This window comes from Carya illinoinensis, chromosome 8 (genome assembly GCF_018687715.1).
Source record: "Carya illinoinensis cultivar Pawnee chromosome 8, C.illinoinensisPawnee_v1, whole genome shotgun sequence".
NCBI lineage: Eukaryota > Viridiplantae > Streptophyta > Magnoliopsida > Fagales > Juglandaceae > Carya > Carya illinoinensis.
The window spans coordinates 21,656,052-21,670,107 of NC_056759.1; positions in this window are offsets into that span (position 1 = coordinate 21,656,052).

Below are 14,056 nucleotides of genomic sequence, written 5' to 3' on the forward strand. Positions count from 1 at the left end.
TATAGAAAACATGTACGAGAAAAAGAACAACATTGTTGAATACTTTGATTTATTGCATTTTGCATTCTATCTGGTTGTGCATGCTAGCTAGCTTGTGTTTGATGACATCTCTAAAAGCTCATGACCTATTTTTTGTTCTTGTTTCTCACAGGATTGAACCAAGATATCAAGAAATAGAGCAAAACCATTTCATAAGCTATCAAAGATTGATGGAATAGCTAGCTAAACCTATATAGAAAAACTTTCACTTGTAAATTTTTGTTACATTGTGATATGTTTGATGGTTTTATGTAAAACTTAAAATAATGGCAGTGCAGTGGTTAAGCTTTAAATATGTACTTTGAGGTTATATGAATGATGTTTCAAGCAAAAATGAATTTCTCTATATATAGTATTTTTTAACTTATTAACTTGCTTTGTTTATTAACAAGCAAGTATTCAGGGAAAAACAACGTATGAATGTACAAATTAAACAGGGACTGCTTCCAAACATTTCCGGCGACAATATTTCGCCAGAATAAATTTAACAACAGCAAAGCTTCACTATTTCCGGCTACAAAAGTAGCTGCAAATACTTTTTTCCGACGATAAATATATAGCCGGATAATAAAATTGTCAAGCAACCAATCCGGCACTATTTCTGGCTACAAATGTAGCTGCAAATAATTATTTTCGGCTAAAAAATATAGCCAAAAATTATTTTTGGCTATTTATGATGGATATTGGCAAAAGTTATTGCGACAACATTTTATTTATTTGTAGCTATTATTATTGTCGGAAATAAGTTGTATTTCTGGCTATTAGAAAAGTAGCCGAAAAATGTTTTACTTGGCTCTTTAATAGCGGCTATCTTGTGGCGACTAGAAATAGCGGGTAATAACTAATATCGGCGAAACTATGTGTTTTTTCCGACTACTAGATCCGCCGGAAATGGAGCAATTTCTTGTAGTGTTTTTGGCGCAAGGCAAATGACTCTTTCAGAGCTACACGTGGAATGAGATCAGATTTCCATGCCAGCTAGGATAATCTCGCATCACTTTGGATACTAATATTTGAATAAAATTTTTGATAGCAGTGTTAGAATAATAGTCAAATGATAATATATATAAATAATGAAATAGTTTTAGAATATTTGAGAATAATTCATATTTTTCAAATGTAGCCTTAAAAGTTATTTTAGAAGTCATTTAGAACCGATCAGCACCAATTATAACCTAAAGTTTGTTGCAACTGATTTTAAAAGTTTGAGTTTATAAAAAAATAGTTGTAAAAAATTTTAACCGTGTTAATTCCCCATGTGGGACCCTTTTGTAAAACGTCAATTTTTTCATTTACACAAATCATGTGTGCCGTTCTTTTTCAAATGATCTGTACAGATTTATTCTCCCTAAAACTATTAATTTATAGTATTCTTTAAAGGATTAACTACACTTTATAAGATCTAATTTGCTTAAATTGCCTGTAGGCTCAAGCAGTGGCAGCAACCCCGAAATCACATTTTCAAGCCATTTTTTCTTGTCCGCTCTATTAGGAAAAATTACAAACTTACCTAAATTCAATGAAACCCATCGAACGACTCAAAATTCAGGTACACGTGAGGGGATGAACCAGAAAATCTGGTTTAGGTTAGGGGGCGAGGGTGTAAAAAAAATGAAAAATTTTAGTTGTAAGCACAATTGTATACTAATCTGCGCATCAATTTAATGTGATTGGTTAAAAAATAGATTTTATTGAAAATAATATTAATTTAAATTTTAAGTATGAAAGAATCAGTATTAATACGCAGATTAGTACGCGATTTTATTTATATGTAGTAAAACTCTAAATAAATTAGGAGGACCAACCACGATTGATCCATTACCAATCATATTATCATGGCATGTTATAATAAATTAACAATATCATATTATTCGTACTTTGAGAATAATAGATAAACGGTCAAAATACACTAACGATCAAAATGGGACGAAAAAATGAAAGGACATAATAGCATTATTCTTTACTCAAAACTTTTCTTTTATAGGATCTGATGCTAAAGACTTTGCTTTTTTATTTTTTTAAAGGGAGAAAGCAGCTTAATTCACTAATCTTATGGGTAGGCATTTTTTCTTCCATCAACGACTGCACGCCGTGGGATGGCATCATTCTGACCAATTATATGCTACTTTCCAACATTAGATTCGAGATATTAGTGGCATGCACTTCATAAGATATGACACTGACCAATAAAAATTTGCTCCTTCATATGATTCGATTCTTAATTCAAATTGAAGAGCACGTGGTCCAGAATGGATGCCTTTTTCTTGTATTATGTAATTTATGTCTATTCAAATATTCCAAAAAATTTGTACTCCATATGGGTGCATATTATGAGCAATGCTACATACAGTCACTTTTGTGTACTCCTTGCGCACTCCACTGATATGATTGGCTGGATTAATTTTTTTTTAATATCCAACCAATCATATCACTAGAGTGCACAAAAGAGTGCACAAAAATGACTGCACATAGAATTTTTGGCATATTATTCTCAGCAACTTAAGATAATGTGTAGTTCCATGGAAGTGTCAAACTTTTAGAGAAAACAATTAAATAATCTCAATGTACAAATAATATGATATTGTCAATTTATTATAACATGCCATAATAATATGATATGGCTGAGTTTGAGACGAGATGAGATGGAAGATGATGCTCTAAAATGTGAAGCAAGCTCTTAAAGCTTATCTAGATACCCTTCTTGATCCATGCATTACCAAGGGTTGAGATTGAATGAACGTGCTCTAAAAAGTGCAGCCAGCTAGCTTTACATGCTTGAGCACTAAGCTAATTCTACATGCACGACGTTACACTATGTGTCGGTGGAATATATCGTTGCTGTTGTTAATAGACTCTAAGAAATAATCACGAATTTTATTTTTTTTTACGTTGGGCTTTTTGAATTTAGCTAAATCTTTAGTATTTAGCTCGTTTATGTTCGGGTGATTAATAGTGAAGAAAAAACATTACATACATACATTATTATTATTATTATTATTATTTAAGCAAGTTAACTTCATTAAACTACAAAAATGATACATAAGAAGGGAATGAGATTTCCCAACAAACACCCCAAAATAATAAATAACAGTGTTAAGTGATGAAAAAATAAAACAAAACGGTTTTATTTGGGACCAATTTATTGGTCGCTACTCATGTCCTATGAAAGGACACCGTCTTATAAAAAGACGGATAAAGACTACCATTGGAAGTAGAGAAGGTAGTGGGTGCACTGTCACTTGTTGTCAAGAGATGCTTTTTGGCGAGATCCACGACCCCTCTTGCAAGATCACGGGTTAAGAAAAGAGGTAACATATAGTGGTCAGAATCTGGGTTGAATTGCTGGCAAAGGACAACATTTGGCGGTAGCAGTACGTGCAAGACACGCGCCACTTGAGGAGGTGAATAGACTAGTAGACCCGAAGGGTTGGAGGCCTTGAGACGAGTGGGAGACGTACACGGCAAGGGCCGCGCGTGCGGTGAACGCTCCGACCCGAATGACTGATTTCTTTTGAGAGATTGAAGATTGGCGGCTGGACAGGCAGAAAAGTGGGCACGTTCTGGTCGGTGGTAACCGGAGAGCAGTAGATCGACAAGATTCTACACTACGGTGAAAAAGCTATGAAAACAACTAGAAAAATAAACAAAAACAATAAAGGAGCCACGGTGGCTGGCGAGGAGGGGATGTGGGTGGAGCCGAAGCATCAACCCCCCTCCCCCCGGTGAAGGAAAAAGCTTTCTGGAAGAGGCGATAGGCAAGCTAGAGAAACGCTGGAGAGTATAGTCATTTTTTTTTACTAGTTTTATTTATTTGTGTTAGTTTACTTGTTTTTCAATTCCCTTATAAATACATTAATTTTAGCACAATGACAATTATTTTTAATGTAATGAAATCATATTCATAAGAAAAATCAGTTCGAAAATTCCTAAAACAAAAATATTGGAGAGAAATTTAGGATAGTGATACAATTACTCTCTATATGTGTTTATTCTTTTCAAAACAATCACTATAAAGTCAATAAATATGGTTACTCTTTATCTTAAACGTTCTTATACTTAATCATATAATATAATATGATAAATTTTAAATGATTTTATAAATTAAGCATTTACATCAAAATTATTTAAAATTCTAAATTTGATCGAAGGAAATAATATTTGAAAAAAAAATGAAAAAGAATCTAGAATAAAGCTCATACAAAGGAACTTTGGAAAGAAAAGATAAGGCACACGCTACTTTTTATTGTTCTTTTTTTGGCATAAGGAAAACAACTTTTTAGTAGTTCCGACAACATTCTAATACGGGCATCTGGTTCATTATACTTTTGCGGAAAGCCATTTCCCTAGCTAGAGGTTAATAGGTTATTCAGGGCTACATGGGGAATGAGACCAGATCTCCGTGCCATCCAGCTATAGGGTACTGATTTCGCATCACATACAGTTATTTTAGAGAATTTTTTATTGAGAGATGAGATGAGATGAGATGAGATGGTTTTAAATAAAAAATAAAAAATAAATAAAATATTGTTATTATTATTTTAAGATTTGAAAAAGTTGAATTAAGATTTAAAAAAATTAAATTGAGATTTATATTTTGTGTAAGAATTTGAAAAATTTGTAATGATGAGATAAGATAAATTGAGATGAGGTGAGATCACCTTCCAATCCAAACCAGTGAATTTATCTACTGCAAATGACTTCATCAATTTAAATTTTATTTTTAATTTTTTTATTTAATAATTAAAGAAATGATTTTTAGTATATTGATATATATTTTTTATTTTTTAAAAATACTAAAAAATATTATTTTTTATTTTTTAAAAATACTAAAAAATATGAAAAGAAAAATAATAAAAACATAAAAACTCAAATTTGTATTAGGTGGTAGGGCTGAAAATCGACCGGCCGGTCCTTAAAAAAACAATGCATCAACCGGCCGAAACCGACTGTGCTGGGGGAAGAAAACCGGCCGGTTCCAGTCGGTTCCCCTGTTTGGGCCATGGGTTTTAGGCCCCGTTTTGGGCCCTGTTTTGTCCCTTTTATCCAATATGTTTGGGTTTTTTTTTTTTGTTATATATATATTTTTCCTGAATTCATCATCCAATATCTTTTTTATTTTTTGTTCTTAACTAATAATTCATCATTCATCATAATTCATATTATAAATAAATAAAAATAATAAATAACCAAAGCATTCATCATATTAACTAACTAATTACTATATTACTTACTACATAATTAAAAATAAATAAAAACAACTTCACTAGATATTTAGTATTACATATTACAAATTTGAAAAACAAATCAAGTTGTCTTAAGCATAGCAAAAATACAAGCACAACAAATAACATAAATAAATGAAAAAAAATTGTCTTAAAGACTTAAACATAGCAACAATGCAAAAAATTAAGAATATCGATCTTCAAGTTCACTCATTATTGCTTCAAGCCTTCAATCTTCAATCGTCAATACTTGTCACGTTCGATTGTGCAGTCAACTCTATAATAATAAAATATCAAATGTTAGTGAATTCATATTATGAAAAATATGCAAAATTAAATTACAATGAAAATTTGAAAACATTACCCGATTCTACTACAAAGCTCTCCACATTATCTATAGCCTCTCGGATATCAATGTGTGTTGCCGGATGCCTTAACCAATTTTAAGTGTAAATAAGTGCCTCAACAGTTCTCGGAGCTAACGAACTCCAAAAAGGATCAAGCACACGACCTCCCATGCTAAATGCTGACTCAGATGCAACTGTGGAAACAGGCATGGCTAATAAGTTTCGTGCAATCCTCGCAAGTATCGGATAGTTAGTATCATTTATTTTCCACCAAGTCAACAAGTCAAACGATTCGCTGAGTGCCTCACAACCATCTGATAAATATCGATCCACTTCAGTTTTGGTAATATTAGATCCCATGGCGAAAGATGCCCTTACCACTCCTTGAACCATTTGGTCTCATATTTGCCATCACTAACATTCATGGATCTAGATGTTGGAGGGGGTTGAGAAACTGGAGTACTCGTGGTGGAACCAAATGTAGCATTATACTCCGCATACAAATCTACTAATACCTGTCTCACATTCGAAACCAACTCCTCAGCATGAAACTCATCATGGATTTTCTTCAAATGAAAAGTAAGAAGTCCTAACTTGCTTAGTGGATCAAGCACAACAACAATTAACATGAACAAGTTCATCCTATCTAATGACCCCCAATACTTATCATATTTGGTTCTCATGTTTATGGCCATACTCCTCAAACAAGTATTAGTACTCTCACTCAGCATAATCAATTCAGTTTGGAGATTACAAATCTCTAAAAAATTGGTGTTAGCTATCACATATAAAGATCCAAAAAATTTAGTAGTGGCTTCATAAAACATCTTCAAAAATTTGACAAACACCCGCACTGTCTCCCATTCTATAGCTTTAGGAGGTCCCATGTGCCCATCATCAAAGTAAGAGAGGAAATTATAATCCTCACTCTCCATCCGCCTGAAAGGCTTCTCAAACTTCTCAGCTGCCTCCAACATCAAATAGGTTGAGTTCCATCGTGTCTGTACATTAAGACACAACATTTTCTTACAATCAATTTTTTCTTTTTCTGCACATCTCTTAAACTTCTCTAATCTTGCGGGGGATGAACGCACATATCTCACTGCATTTCTAACCATTGTAATTGCATCATTGCACTCCTTCAAACCCTCACTCACAATAAGATTCAATATATGAGCACAACATCTCATGTGCATATACTTACCCCCAACAAATTCCCTGTCAAAAACTGTTTCAAATAGGAAATTGCAGTGTCATTCGAACTTGCATTACCAACAGTTACAGGAAATATTCTATCAATACCCCAATCAAGCAAGCACGACTCAACATATCTTCCAATGGTATCCCCTCGATGATTAGGGATTAAACAAAAATTAATTATTTTTTTATGCAATTTCCAATTCTTATCAATGAAATGTGCAGTCAGACACATATAATTCAAATTCTGTACTGATGTCCATGTATCTATCGTCAAGGAAATCCTCATGCCACCATCTCTAAACACTTTTTTAAGTTTCTCTTTTTCTACTTCATACAACTTCATACAATATCTTGCAACTGTGACACGACATGGAACTTTAAACCGGGGTTCAAGAGATCAAGAAAATTTTCTAAATCCCTGTCCTTCAACAACCCTAAATGGCATTTCATCAACAGTTACCATTTCTGCAATAGCCAACCTCGCAATCTCTTCACTAAATTTGTGGGTTACAAGAGTCCTTAATGTACTACCATCACTTTCTCCAACCCCCTCCTCAGGTGATGCCTCACCTGTTAATGTTTTTTGATACCTATCCAAAGGTCCACGTTTATGAGGATTTTTACGACATGAAGGCAAATGATTTTGCATCGTTGAAGTTCCGTTCCTCTTTGAGTGGCAAGCATACATCTTGCCACAATAATTACATTTAGCTTTTGGATCATCTACAGGACAACCATCCACCTTCGTAAAATGATCCCATACAATTGACTTGTCCGTTCTTTTCCATTTCTTAGGTAATGGACAAGTACTATTAGTAGGGGCACTAAGGGGTTTTGAAACATTGGTCTCTCTCACATCTTCTTCCAAATTAATGGTTGGTTGAGTTTCATTTGTATCAACATCAATAGGAGACGAAGAAGAATCCATCTAAATTATAAAACAAAATATAAATGTTATACAATATCACAAATTTGAAAATTGGCAAACATAACACAAAATATCCCAGTAGCTAGGGGTGTGCATCCAGACTGGTTTTTTTTCCGGATCCAGGTGAATCTGGGCGGTTATCTGCCCGGATTACACCCGGGCGGTTGTTATAAAACCGGATCCGGGTTTATAACCCGGTAATCTGTAACCGAGTTATACACCCGGTTACTGATTTTCCTCCTGAAACGACATCGTTACTTCTTACATTTGATTTTCCCCGAAACGTAACTCGGTAATCCGTCTCTCTCGATCGAATCTCAGTATCTCACTCATCTCTCAAGAACCCTAGGGCCCGTGGCGATTGCATAGCAAATCCGTCTGTCTCTGTCTTGAAACCTAAGGTATGTTAATCTCTCTCTCTCTCTCTCTCGATTTAGGTGGATTCCTTTTTCTGGGTTTACATTTGATTTTTGCGTGGGTCAGAAGATCTTATTTCTCGCTATCTCCATTTGTTTTGTCTAAGGAAAAATATAGTTGCAAGCACAATTGTGCACTAATCTGTGCACCAATGTGATGTGATTGGTCAAAAAGTAGATTTTATTGAAAACAGTGTTAATTTAAATTTTAAGTATGAATAAATCAATATTGATATACAGATTAGTGCACGACTGTGCTTGTATGTAGCAAAACTCTTTGTCTAAACTTATTCTGATTTAGTAGTACATGCATTTACGTGGAAGTCCCAAAACGGATTGCAAGATTTAGCCTTTAAATCTTAGGGTTTGCATCATCTAGCACATTTTCCCTCTTATTCTGATAGGTAGGATATTGATTGGGCATTTCAAAGGTAGTATGGGTATTGCTAAAATTTGATCCTATGTTAGTTTCTGATTGCTTTGTTTTAGAGGTAGTTGATAACTGTCTTGTGTATGTTGAAAGTTATCTACGTTTTTTGTTAGTATATTTAGAATATTCATAATCTTTTTCTCTTTCAATGGGGTGCCAACTACCATTGAAATACTTATAGAAGTATGAGAAGTATAGAAAATGATAACTTTGATGATTGGCTCACTCGTTGAGCAACCAAGAAACTGAAAAAGGTTACCAAGAGGACATTTTATCAACATGAGGCACTAGTTGTCTCCGATTTGTAGAGAAAAAGCAAACTTGGAAGAAAGAACATTGAGAAAATGAGTAAGACTTACCTAAAATTCTTTTATATTCTACTTCGTATGGACTATGAAGTGATTCATTGAATCATATTAAGTAGTAATTTTTAATAATATATTATTTTTTGACAGCTCTCTTTCATATTGAAACGAGATGGAAAATGTTAGTTTATTGCATTTTATTGTATTTCATTTCAAAATTATTTTTAAAAGTTACTGCTAATGAATTTGTGTATTTTTTAAAAGAATAAATAAAATATTTAAATATAACAAAACAAAATAAACTAGCAGTCATGCCCAATAGTAAGAACTGGTAAGCACAGTAGCATGACCTAAATGAGATTTAAGTATCTCATCCAACCTATATATATTATTTGTTGTGACAACACACACACAAATATATATACACACACTCATATATCTCAAGATTTCTTATAACACACTCATATATCTCAAGACTTCTTATAACACACTCATATATCTCAAGACTTCTTATAACACCTGGATGGGATAATGAATGCACTTCTATATGAAAACGATGCTAACTTAGTTATTGGCATTTTGTGGATATGGTTGTAAATAAATTCAGCCGAGTCGAATTTCAAGCTTGAGCTCAAGCTTGAGTTTATATTTTTAAAAACTAGATTATTCTCCTTCAATAGATATAAAACGATTATAAATTCTATTTATATATATATAAATAATAATATATAACATAAAGGGCAATTGAAAAATATAAAACTTATACATTATGAACTATATAATATACATCTAACATGTAATTCTAATTCATATAATACTTACATATATAATGCAAATACTATGAGCTCTAGAATTAGCTCAAACGAACCGAATTAAGCTTATACAAATTTTTTTAACGAACGCAAATCAAGTCAAGCCGTGCTCATATGAGTTTTCCTATTCCATACTCGAACCATGTTAATGCTCATATATATATATATATATCATTCGAATCAAGTATATATGAGTTGGTTCAAGTAGTTCATAAACGTACGGTTCTCATTTAGATTATTAAGATATAATTATGAATAGGATGAATACAACTGCTAAGTCTCTATTATTGCACAGCTTAATATGAATTTGTCAAACTACAGCTGTATGGCTATATATTAATATATGCTTAGGTTGGCCTATAGTTTTTCTTCCATCTGGTGTCTTTTATATCCATTAATCAGAACAGAGCCCATTGATCTTCAACCAAATTGGTTGAATTATTAGTATTATTTGGTTTTATTTAGAATTCAATGAGGATATCTTTGTTTGTGTTTATTTGGACATATATATATATATATTTGTATTGTTGCTGATTTGATTTTTATTATATTTCTTTTTCTTTTCTTATGCTTTTAAAACAAGTAATTCATCCTGCTGTTGGCTGTTTAAGATGGTTGTAATTGTTTCCTTTTAGACTGAGCCTCAAGACATGGTGGTCATAAAGTGCCTACAACGTAAACTTCAATCACTACAATATGGGGCAAGCCTTTTTTATTTTACACTGCGCCCTGTGTAGTCTATGCCTCATTTGATTAGATTTTGACCATTTTATTAATTACTTGTTGAGGCTTCCTCTCTAGATTATGTTATTTGTATCTAGTACTTTCTCATGCTACCTCCTTGATTTAGAGACTTGCTATTAATTTAGAGTCTTGATATATATTATGTTATTTGTATCTGGTACAATAGATCAGCTACCTGTTGGCTGTTGAGGCTTCCTTTCTAGACTTGCCTATAAAGTGAAGAAGACTTGAAGAAACCATAAATGCCATTGGGTAAGATAAAAAACTGGGTTAGACAAATACCGCTTGCTATTAATTTTGGGGGTCTTGCTGCCTCTTATCCTCTCCTTTTTCCCTGAACTTGTTTTTCCATATATTATGCAACAATATGCTTGTGCAGTTGATGCTTGACTGTTATCCTCCCTTGTACAGCTTCCTCAATTAAATATTCAACTTTCAAGATGTGAAGAGCATTGTATTTTTTTTTTTTTTGAAATAGTAGCTGCATTGTAATGTATTATTATTTATTTTGTTATTTGTAATGGATTGTATTAGTTTAATTAGTTGTAATGTATTATTATTTATTTTGTTCTTTGTAAATTTATATTTTGCATTGAGATGTAAACAAAAATATTATCTATTTTTGCATTTTTATTTATATATATCAGATTTTTTTTTTAAGTGCTATATATATGTTTTGGGGTTTTAAAGTCTGGAAGAACCAAAAAAAAAAAAAAAAAACCCGGATTAGACCCGGTTATAACCTGGATATCCGGGTTTTAAGGCAAAAATTACAAAAAAACTGGATATCCGGTTATAATCTGGATATCCAGATTAGACCCAGTTATCCCCGGATTGGAATCCGGGTCAATCCAGGCGGATAACCGCCCGGTTTTTAAAATCCGGATCTGGATCCGGTTGAACACCTCTACCAGTAGCTAGTTTGCAACATGGCAAACATCACAAGTCTAAGACTCTAATCTAAGTTGTTCACTCATCTTCTCTCAATTTATATAAATAATTAACAAGCCCTAACAGATTATATATTAAAAAATTAATAATTATATATATACACATTACACAACAAATTATACAAGTTAATATATAACAAAGTATATATATAACACAATAGATACGATTTATATATATATATATATAATATATATATAATATACATTATATATATAATATATATAACAGAAAAAAGATTATATAATATATATAACAGATTATATAATATATAAATATATAGTATACACTATACACTAAGAAGTAAGAAGAAATGAAGAATACTCACAGAGGCCGGCTTGCGAGGGAGTCATGGAGTGCTGCGGCGGTTCATCGGTTTAGCCTGCGGCGCCGTTCAACGAAGACCGTCACATAGTGAGAGAGAGAGAGAGAGAGAGAGAGAGAGAGAGAGAATGGGGGGGCGGCAGAAGAGAATAGGGAGAGGGAAAGGGGGAACGGGAAGGATAATAACCCTAAACCGTTCCCACTTAAATTTTTTTGTTACTCACTTAAATAAAACGACGTTGTTTCATAGCGTCGTTTTTATATAAGATATATATTTAAAAAATATATATACGGTCAGTTGGTTTACCTGTTTTCTGTGTGGGCGAACCGGGACCGAACCGACCGTGATCGATTCCTATTTATTTCTACCACCGGCTGACTGGTTCTTCGCCGGTTCCGATCGGTTCCGGCGTCCGGCGGTCGGTTGCCTTCGGTGGAGGTCGGTTCGCCGGTTTCTTTTATACCCATATTAGGCGGCACACCCAACGGTCATTGCTGGACGCAACCTAGCATATATCTATTTTAGAAGCCATTTAGAACCAATTAGTGCCAAGGGTCACTTTCCTAAAGTATCTTGATTTTGACGCTTTCCGGTTTGTAAAAAAAAAATTGTAACTATGTTAAAGTCCAATGAAAACGCACAATTAGTAGTATAATCTGTCTGGTCCGGTTTGATTTTGGATAAAATTAAGGACTGAACTGGTATATATTGGTTTTTGTATTTTTCAAAATCGATTACGCACCAATTACCCTTCTAAACTGGTATTTTGGTTTTACTGATCTTTTTTCAGGTTTTTCAATTTTAATATATAATATAGTATATTACAGTATATAATATTATAGTGATAATATATTATATTATATTATATTATATTATAATATATAGTAATGTAATATTAATATAACTGTTAAAAGAACTGCTTCTAAGCGCTCCAGCTATTTTTCTCTATTTAACAGCCTCCACTTATATGTTGACATCTCATAAATTACACCAAACTCTAAATACACTCGTTTACATAGAAAACAAAAGGGGAAAATGAGATATATAGTACACACATTCGTGAAAGAAAAAAGTTATATGCAGTTGCCTATTACAAGCGCGAGGCAAACGCCCTCGTACGTGAAAAAATAAAAACGCACGTTTCATCTCTAATCCCATTTCCCCCAAATCTTCGACTTTCCCTCCTCCTTCTCTGTGTTTCTCTCCCTCCCCAAATCTTCAACTCTCCCTCCTTTTCTGTGTTTCTCTCCCTCTTTGTGTTTCTTTAGTGGTCTAAGTTATTGATCCGTTGCTCGTTTCGATTAGAGGAATAGAAATGAGTGATCGTGTCCATGATAAACCCTAGGATTGAAGAGGCATCGACGTAGATTATATTCACCATCTTCGTAAATTAGTTCATTCTTTGCGGTGCCTTTGGACCTAAATTGGTTTGTTCAGTTTATATTCACCATCTTCGTAATTGCTGTGGAATTGCTCCACCCGGTGAAGAATACTGCCTAGAAGTATTTTGAGGTTGGCGCAAATTTTGAAGCAGCGGGAGACCTCTCTGATCCAACCCCAATGCCCGACATTCTCATAGACGATAGCTTCGTTTGCGCCAACTGCGGCAATCTCGCCACCAAGAACGTTCCTGCTGCAAGGCCATTTGCTACTGCTTGTAAACGTGCCAAGAAGTACACTGGAAATCTGGGCATAAGACAAATTGCAAGTTTCAACCATCTGAGTAAATTCAACTTCTAGTCTTGCAGTAAGAAAGTTATCTGCGCATTAGTTCTTCTGGTGGAACCTCTAAGTTTATCAAGCAGCCATAAAAGATTCTTTTTCCATATGATGAGTTTCTAAGATTTTTCAATTGGGAGAAGCCTGGATTTCCTCCTCGTGGACTTCTAAATTGTGGAAACAGTTGCTTTGCCATTGCTAATGTGGTTTTGTGAGGTAAAGGCAGATCGCCATCTCTCCAGAAAAAAAAATCAATGATTGAGAGAGTGCGTAAATCCACTACGAAGAAAGTTGCTCAGAGGAAAAAGCGTAAACATGTAAACTCAATGTACCTTTGTAGTCGATGTATTAGCCATCGAAGTTGTAATTATTTGTTAGATGTGATATGTTGGAAGAGATAGTGAAGTTGTTGATAGTTGCATGAATTTATTTGGCCAAACAATTGTTGGGAATGAAGAGAGTGCTCCTTTCTAGGTAACATACCTATTACTGACTTTAAATGTTATTGTTATTATATTTGGTCAAATTAGATGATTTTGGAATTTTTGCTCTATGGTTTACTTAGATCTATTTTTTTTTTATATTGCTAGTCGCCCCAAAACACTGTCGAAGTGTTGGAGT